The sequence below is a fragment of the Ammospiza nelsoni genome, chromosome 3, assembly GCF_027579445.1.
Source record: "Ammospiza nelsoni isolate bAmmNel1 chromosome 3, bAmmNel1.pri, whole genome shotgun sequence".
Classification (NCBI taxonomy): domain Eukaryota; kingdom Metazoa; phylum Chordata; class Aves; order Passeriformes; family Passerellidae; genus Ammospiza; species Ammospiza nelsoni.
In genome coordinates, this window is record NC_080635.1 from 10,497,381 (window position 1) to 10,506,454 (window position 9,074).

At 38.0% G+C, this 9,074-nt stretch overlaps 1 long non-coding RNA gene across 2 annotated transcripts; it reads left to right on the forward strand.

Annotated features, from left to right (window-relative positions):
• The first annotated feature begins 4,617 nt into the window (after positions 1-4,617).
• LOC132071880 (uncharacterized) lies at positions 4,618-7,104 on the forward strand. 2 transcript variants are annotated; one of them, XR_009418229.1, is made up of 4 exons: positions 4,618-4,945; positions 6,127-6,199; positions 6,295-6,476; positions 6,947-7,104. It is a non-coding gene; the product is annotated as an uncharacterized LOC132071880 (long non-coding RNA). The 2 variants fall into 2 exon arrangements; XR_009418230.1 differs by having other exon boundaries at positions 6,350-6,476.
• The last annotated feature ends 1,970 nt before the right edge of the window (positions 7,105-9,074 follow it).

The window sequence follows — 9,074 nt, forward strand, 5'->3', positions numbered from 1 at the left end:
GGAGGTAAACCAAGTAAACAAAGAGAATCTAATGCTGGAGCTGGTGAAACTCCTATTCAGGATTTTAAATGGGTGCAGCTGAGTATTTAATGGGAAAATAGTCATATTATTAAGGAAGCAAACAAATATTTTTTACCATTAGAAACAGGCAGTCTTAAAAATTAGTGGCATATTGTGGGAAAAATACCAAGCTGCTCTTATCAATGTCTCATTATTCCTTACAGTTCAGAGAAAAATTGTAAAAATAATGGGTCAATATGCTGCTGTTATATTTGCATGTTATGCCTCACATCATGTGTAATGTTTTATCAAAAAATGTTTAGTTATTTGTCTGGTGATTTGACAGGAGTTTTAGAAAAGATACACATCGATAATGTGTCCTAATATTGAAATGTTTTTGCTTTTTTGTTAAATCTATGCACCATAGGTCATGCTGTTGAGGCATTAAGTTTCTATCTCCTGGCTGATTTGATTTATTACTAACTTTTATCTGAAGGATATAAATGAGGCTGGAATTGCATTAAGCCTTCATCTGAACTGCACATTTATTTGATACAGGATAAGGAAGAAGCAAAGCATTTTCCCATGGCACTTCCTTATTTTGTCTTGTGGAAATGCATGATTTTGTTCCTTTTGTACACACACATGCTCCTGCTGTTCTACAAGATTGCACAAAATATTTACAAGTGTCTTTTAATTAAAATAAAGGCTTGTCAGGGCACAGCATATGCAAAGAATATTTGATTTTCTGCATGTGTTACCTGTAGTACACTGCTACTGCAAATATTTTATTGTAATCAATGCTATATCTGATTAACTCTCATCTCTCACAATTTGTGAAGTTTGATGAAGTGATAGAGTGAAATTTTAATTACAAAGTACAAAACCAGAAGGAATTGGAGGTAACTGATGTATGGTCCAGATTTCCAATGGACTGGCTTTCTCTGCAGATGGAGTCAAGTGAGTGTTTCAAGGTTGTGCATAAGTCTGATGATCACTGCATTCCTTTAAAGATCAGATTGTTGGGATGCCCCCTCAGTGACACTTTTTAGTCCATGGACAATGCAAGAGGGGCAGCAGAGATGCTTGGCTGGCCTGAGGGAGGCAGAAGGCCAATTCTTGATGGGTCTGACTGAGGAATGTTAAATTGTTTTTGGACAAAATCTTCACTGAAATTAATATTTTGATATTTTGGCTCCTCCATGGGAGATTTTTTTTTCCCTACCAACATTACTTTGTCCCATTTCGTATATTACATTTTTCCCAGGGAAGAGAGAAATGAGGAAAAGTTTTCTCAGTGAGCAGATTAATAATTTCCTAGAGCAGCAGCAAAATCAAGAAAAAGGTGAAAACTTAATTGTGTAAACTTCAGGGAATAAATGATGTAGGGATAAGTTTGTTGAACAAGTGTCAGTGTTTACTTTTCCCACATGATGCCATAGCACTGCTACCTTCTAGGTCGTTACAAAATGGTCCTTTTTCACACGTAGCAATCAACAGGATGGGAAGAAATGGCCTCAGGTTGCACCAGGGGAGGTTTAGATTGGATGTTAGAAAATAGTTCTTCACAGGAAGGGCTGGCAAGAATTGGAACAGGCTGTCTGGGGAAGTAGTTTGGGTCATTATCTCTCAAGTCAATTAGAAGATGTGTAGATGATGCTATCAGGTTTAGTGATGGACTTGGCAGGGAAGGGTTAATGATTGGGCTTAGAAGTATATTTCAACCTAAATGACTCTATGCTTTTACAACGAAAAAAAAAAATAATAAAGGAAGGAAGCAACTTTCATTTTCTGACTAGAAAATTCTGACTGGTTTGCAATAAAATTGTGGAGGAGGTCGGCACCTTGATGTCCTGCTTTTTGCAAGACCAGGCTTTTTGTATCCCAGGCAGTTTATTTTTGCCATTGTGAGTGAGATTTGCATAAATGATGTAACTCAGAAGTTAAATCCAGCTTCTTAGCAAAGTGCTTAGGGTATAAATAATGAATGAACTTCAGATGCTGTGGTTTGACTACTGGCAGGTCAGTAGGACTGGAAGCGGGGGGAACCAGCTTTTGAATTTGCATAATTTGTAGCTCCCTTTATGTATTTGTGTTGTATAGGCATGGTCTTAAGTTATTTTTTTAAGAATTTGCCCAGCATAAAGGATGTGGTCACTTCTAGTCCATTTGAAATTGGATTTGAAATTCTGATAAATGTTGGAGCTGGATTTGGGTGCTGAATTCATGTACTCAGCTGAGTCAGTCAGATAAATTTCCTCTGGTATCTGAGCCCCACATCACTGTGCAACTCCCTGGTGGGCACAGCTGAAGGAACTTCAGACTGGTTATTGTGCTGTGCAATCCAGCAGAATACACAGAGCTCAGCCTGGGGTTGGTGGGATGTCCCCATGGCACCGTGTGTGGGTCACCAGGAGCTGTCCCAGCCCCTCAAAGGTCATTTATCGAGCTTGTGTTGGTGCTGACTCCAGATCAGTGTGATTGCACCCACCCCTGCATGGTGCAGGTACTTCTAAACATTCACTGAACCACACGCTCAGCAATTAACTTTTTTTGAGCCAAAACCAGTTCATTGAAAAGTTCCTAAGCTTCTCAAGTGTTCTCTAATCTAAGCTGGAGGTTGTTGGCTTCCCAACTTGATTTCCCAGAGGGTTTGTCCTCAAGGAAAGCTAATGCCAAACAGCAAAAGATTTTTTGATCAGAAACTTTGTAGTTTGGAGGCTCCTTTCACATCTGTTTATATATCAGCATAAGGAGCTCACAATGTAAAAGAAAAACTGCTTTTATACTTTGCCAGGAGTAATCTTGGCGTTTGAAACTGATGGGGCTTTAGTCTTAGCTTGGATGGAATTCATTCCTGCTTTTGGTAAAAAAAAAAAATAGGATGTAATAAACGTTTACACTGCAGCAAGATGATCAATCCATATCCTCTCTCTTTGCCAGTTGAAAGCTCCTCATCTTCCTTTGCATGGAAAGCCATTCACCCTCTTTTACTTCTTATGCAGTGTGGGTGTGTGTATATATATACGTGTGTATATATATACATTGAGAGTATTTGAATTTTTTTTCACTTCATAAATTTGTTCTTTTTTTGGTTCACTGCTAAGCAGGCAGGGTTTGGTCATGGTACTGCTGATGTGTTCCTGTCTTCTGTGTGTTTTAACTGGTTAACACAGGCAGGAAATACTGTGTGAGCACTGAAATGTTTAGAGAAGGGAGAAAAAAACATATTGGTGAGGGAAGGGTGGGTTTCAATCCAACCTACTGGCCTGTAGTTTATTTTGCTTTTTTTATTGGCCACATTGATGTTTTGTCACTGCTTCAATGGCATTCTCTTTGGTGCAAAACATTTTTTTCACAGCATCTCTCAAGCTGCCAGGGATGCTGTGAAAGCTGTGGTGCCCTAAACTGTGGCAAAACAGGAAGTATTTCTTCTTGGCTGGCTGCTGTGGCTCCTCTGCCTTCTGTGCTTTGATGAGGCTGCTTTGCAGTTATTTCACCTCAGGGATGCTAAAGCACCTCCAGTTCTCCCACGTATTTGTATTGCAATTTTGTGTCAGTGATTCTCTGTGCTTAGCCATAGGGACAAAGCTGTAAAATCTGCCTTTGTGTTGGGCACTGCGCTAATTTTCCACAGGAAGAGGCACATCTGGGAATCACAGCAGCAAATCAGATTGAATTCTAACCTCTAATCTCTAACACTAGTTTAGGGAAAGGATTTGGTTTGAGTTGGGTCAGTTTTCTTTTTGCAGGGTTGTGGTGATATTTTGAAGTGGTACTCTCCTTTGGGAAGGTTAAAGGGGTTCCTGAGTTTGCCAAAGCAAAAAGAAGAAACAAGTGCACAGATGATGAGACTTTCATACCTGGTGCCTGTCCTTGCAGGTTTCTGTCCAGCATTTAAAAGCAGCTTTAGCAGTAGTTACTTCTGTCTTCAGGTACATTTTTGCTTTTCCACAATATAATTAAGGTGGCTGATGTGCAACTCCCATTTCTCACCATCTCTGCTTTTGTAAGATAGAAGCTGATTTTCATTTGCCAATAGCTTATGTCTCTTTATGCTAAACTTTTTGACAATTATGGGATTTATGCAAGATTTTTTTTAAGGAGTCAGATGAAGTTTATGAAGTCTGGCTGGTACAAAGAAATGCCACTAGTAATTTCTAGTAACTTCCTCTGACTGCCTTCTATTAGGGTCTTTCATGCTTTTCCTGGTGGTATTAATTCCACCAGCAACTCAGTCGTGTCAATGGCAAGTGACATAATTGGCATTTTTTTATTCTGTGGGCTTCAAATGTAATTTGCTGAAGACTTTGCTCTCCTTTGTGCAGCAGGTTTACTTTGTCTTGCACTTGATTTGCTCTTCCTCTCCAGCTCACCTGCTTGCAGGTGAGTCTTGTTAGTTGGGAGCTGCATCTCATTTCCAAATGCAGATTTCTCACCAGCAAGCATTGCTCCTGCTCTCCCAGTGTGCTTTCTTCCCAGGAAATTTCAGGAAGGAGGGTCTGATTGGGGTGACAAAGCAGGCTGTGTGGGACCCAGCTGCCTGAATGCCTGTGGGTGCAGCATGTGATGTCCGAGGCTGTATTTCTGTGTTGTGTCTGTGTGGGTTGGGAACTTTTAAGTGCAGCCTCTAGCAGAAGAAAGGTGGTTTCAAAGCTGTTGGATAATTAGGAAGGCCATTCTGGATTATATTCTCATGGCAGTGGATATTTCATATGCTGAACATATTGATTACAGCTTGGGGCAATATGATTTAATCCTGAACACATCCTAAAAAATTCAAATACACGAGTTCTTACTCTTCTTCTCATTTTCTATATTGTTAAATGGTTTAAACAACTATTATCAGTTCTTTGATTTCAAGGCAAAGTAAATCTTTATTTTGGATTAAAAATGCATTGAAATGAGGATTTCTTGCATCTGAATTTTTTCCTTCACAACCATGGTAAGTTTCTAAACAATAGCACAGTAATTAGGTTTGCAATATGCCTTGTTGTAGACTTATTTAAGTTCCTAACATTGGGATCTAATTTTGTATTTGATGTCAGAGAGGATATATAAAAAGGTGTTACACTTTTTCACTGCTCTGTTATTGGAAGATGGTGAAATAAAAATCAAACCACCCTGAGAGCAAGGATGATGTGCAATGGGTAATATTCCCTTTGACCTCAAATATTTCATACAGGGATTTTTTGGATGTTGTTGAAATTGATGCATCGTAATTAAAATGTAATGATTTTTCCCTTCCAAATGAGCATATACTTCCTATCAAAAGGCAACTGGATGATCATAGGTAAGTTAATTTTCTGCATTCAGATGTGTTATCTTCTCCTTGATTCATATGTTGCTATAGCAACAATTGACTGCACAAGGCCTGACTTGGCTCCCAAAGAAATGTGAAATGCCCTGGTTTATATTTTTCTGCTCTAAGTCATGGAGATGACTTCAGTAGCAATAGCTGATCTTTATACTGTGGTTTTTCATTTTTAATTTGAAGGTAAAACAGTTTGTTTCCTAAGTTGAATATATTCCCTTTCTTCTGTGTTTACAATTTGACATTATTTTTATAAGCATGACCAAATGAGATTGTTACAGAATGCAAAATGCAGATGTGATTTCTAAAAGGTGATTCTAAAAAGGGAAATTATTAGTCTTAATTTTTTTTTTGTAATTTTAAGGTATGTATTTACTTTGTCAGTTTCAGATATCGAATCGCAAAAATGGAATGAAATATAAGAGAAATAGGAATAAGCAGGAATGAAAATAATATAAATACTCCTGACTGAGGTGGTTAAGACTTGCTCTAGTGCATTCTTGGATCAAAAAACATGTTGAGGGTCACCAAAAATTGTACTAAAAGAATAAATTAAATTTCATATGTGTATATATGTGTTCTTTCATTAATTTAAATATGTAGTGGATTTACAAAACAAGGATTGGACTCCCACTATTGTCTGAGGAAGGCATCCAGTGTAACAGTGAACGTTCTGACCTTTAAATGTGAACAAAATGTGATCTCAAGGAAAGACCTTTTGAAAGTCAAGAGTAAAATCCTTATCCCACTAAAATGCAGTATTTTCATCTGGAATGCATGAGATGAGGTGATTTTTTTTTTGCTCTTTGTAGGCCTACAGGAAGCCCTCACTGAACTGTGTAAATAAGATAACCTAAGGTATCACATACTCTGGAAAATCACAAGGTAATACACATTTTCAGAGTTTGATATTTTGTGTTCTTTATGTGCGCATTGAATTTACCAGCTTTGTAGAATTATTTTTTCCCTTCCCCCTCCAGTAAGGGAGCAGTGAATCATATGATTGATCTTGATTCTTCCTGGACTGTCCTACAGCAATAGGATTTTCTTGTTAAAACATATTTGATCATCAAGTGATACAGGAGCCAAGTGGAAATGTACCTCAGACTACTGATTTGATGTTTACATGTCCAAGTTCATAGAAAATTGCATGATCTAGGAGGTATTTCATGATCTTTTACATCTCTCATAGAAAAAAATAGGCTGAGCCTGTTGTATATTATGAAGCAAGACCTTGTATGGAGTTTTAAGTATGCATTTAACAGGGTTTCTTTTCACAGCTTTTCACCAATTATTAACAGAAATAATTTAATTGAGTTCTAGAGGAGATTTTTTCCATTAACTTGTCATTATGGAGTTATAATGGATACTTTAATTAGGCAGTGTTTTGAATGGGAATATTTAACTAAATGAAAATTGGGACAAATACATTCACCATGCTCAGTGGCACTTACTAGAGGCTTATTGTGCATAGGCTGCTCAGGAACAAAAGTAAGTGGGGAAATTTGGCTGAAATATAGGGTATGGCTTTCCTAAGTTTCTCCTGAGATAAGACATTGAGATAATATGTTGGCTTTTGAATTCTGAAACCCCTCTGGTCTGCTCAAACACATCCCCCTTCCTCGCCCACAGCTGGAAGAAAATGTTTCACTGCTTTCCAGCTGAAATTCCCAGATGCTTTTTTGGCCATGAAAAGCTCTCTGGCTGATGTTTACTTCCAACCTGTAAAGAAAATGAGTATGTGAGTACTGGAATTCCAATGAAATTAAAACTTAGAGTTTGGTCAGGGGTCTTTTCACTTGATGTTACAGCTTTCCAATAAAGCAGGTGAAAAAGCTTGTTCTTGTTTTAATTTTTTCATGTTTTCTGTGCCGGGAATAATTTTGAAGTATCATTTAAAATTCCTAATTGGCTTCGTCTTTTTTACTTAATGTACTTTGGAACCTTGAGCAGTAAATTTATAGCTGAACTAAAATTAATTTTTCTCAGAAGTTTTTTTTATTTGTCAATATCTTGTAATATTCTTAGTATCCCATGCCTCTCTGTGAGGCTGTGAATGATAAAAAGCTTTCTTTTAGAGGGTTCTGCCTCTTTTTGTATTTCCTCTGTCATCCACTACAACAAAGCAGGATGGGACCCATATGGGCTAGGGCTTAATATACCTGCAGGAGGCTGAAATAAACAATTAGGAAGGTGATATCAGATTGCAGAGGTATCCAGCTGTGGGACAGAGGTGAGCTCTGGGGTGAATCTGCTGGTCTGTACAGCAGCTTTTCTCCATCAGTGGCCTTTCAGCTGGTGTTTGAGAGTGGGTTTTGGAAGTAGGAAAGCTTTTCTGGACTCAAACTTTTCTCCCTGTGCTTATTTCCCTCTGGGCACTTTGTGTGTTCTCCTGGCTTTGTGGAAGGATCATTTATTACCCATGAGCAGATGCATAAGGATGGCAAATTAAAATCACATAGGTAATCCTAATTCTGGAATTGCATATTTTTGCAGAGCCCAAATCTGCCAAGGTAGTATTCTGCTGAAGTAACATTTTGGTGTTTTATATAATACATTTATTTAACATTTTATTTTTATATAATACATTTATTTAATACAAAAACAACATTTACTTTTATAAGTATTTGTATTTGATGCAAGATTTAAGGTGTTGTCACTGCACTGATGATTTATTTTCTTCAAGTGGTGACTCCCAGAGAGCAACTTGCCATACAATAAGGGGAGAAAGGGCAGGCAGCAGAACTGGGACAGACCAAACCTCCCAGGGTGTTATAATAGCCCCATTTGCTTAGCAGTTATGTGTCCAGTTGTGGTTCATTAATTTTGATGGTACCTGCTTCTTTCTCCTGTCAGCTTCCCAAGAAAAGAAATTGACTCATTCAGAGTTTTGGGCTATGAGTTGTGTATTGAAAGTTTATTGCAACAATTCTGTGTCACCTCCCCCTTCCCCCTTGAACATCCTTATTTTTAGGGTGTCTGTTAAGTATAAATTTCTCATCGTAATTTTGTTTGTCTAAAGTGATTTTGCGGTTTTGTGTTTGTTTGGTATTTTTTTTCCTGCTGGCATATTTGCTCAGAAAAAAAGATGAAATTTGCATGCTGCTCTCAGTAGGATTCTTGAACAGGAATCATTAAAAAAAGCTCTAAACTAGTGTTCAATTTCAGTTTAATTACCAGCCATAGGCTTTAGACAGGAAAAAGGACTGTTCAAGTCTTTTTGCTTCTGGCATTTCTGATTATTATATGTTTTCAATGGCTTTGTCCAGTTTAATTGTAAACCTCTTATTAGCAGTACAAGGGAAGCAAATTTTCCCAACAATATATGTTTTCCAGTGGGATCTTAAAGACATTTGGGAAAGTCAATCTGCATAGAAAAAAATTCTCTCTTTGGTAGTTATGCTTTTCAGTTCATCATAAATAACAGCCATATACAGACCTGGACTCAGGGGAGCAATATTTATTGCTTGAAAGAGAACCTGTGAGCTAAAATACCTGGATTCTGAGTGCCAAGAATTGCATTTGAAGGGGTAGTTTATGTCTCCCTCCCAGGCTGTGCCCAGAGAGTTTCTGGTCTGAGCCTCAATTCCTGCACTCCAGTTTGGGCTGTGGCAGCACAGCCAGAGTGACTCATTGGGGTAGTTCATTTCTGGAGTCTCTCTGACACCAGAAATGGCACAATTGGGGAATAAAGAAAGGTCAGTGGCCAAACTGTGATATCAGGATGCATGACAACAGGATCTTTTTTCTCTCTTTCAAA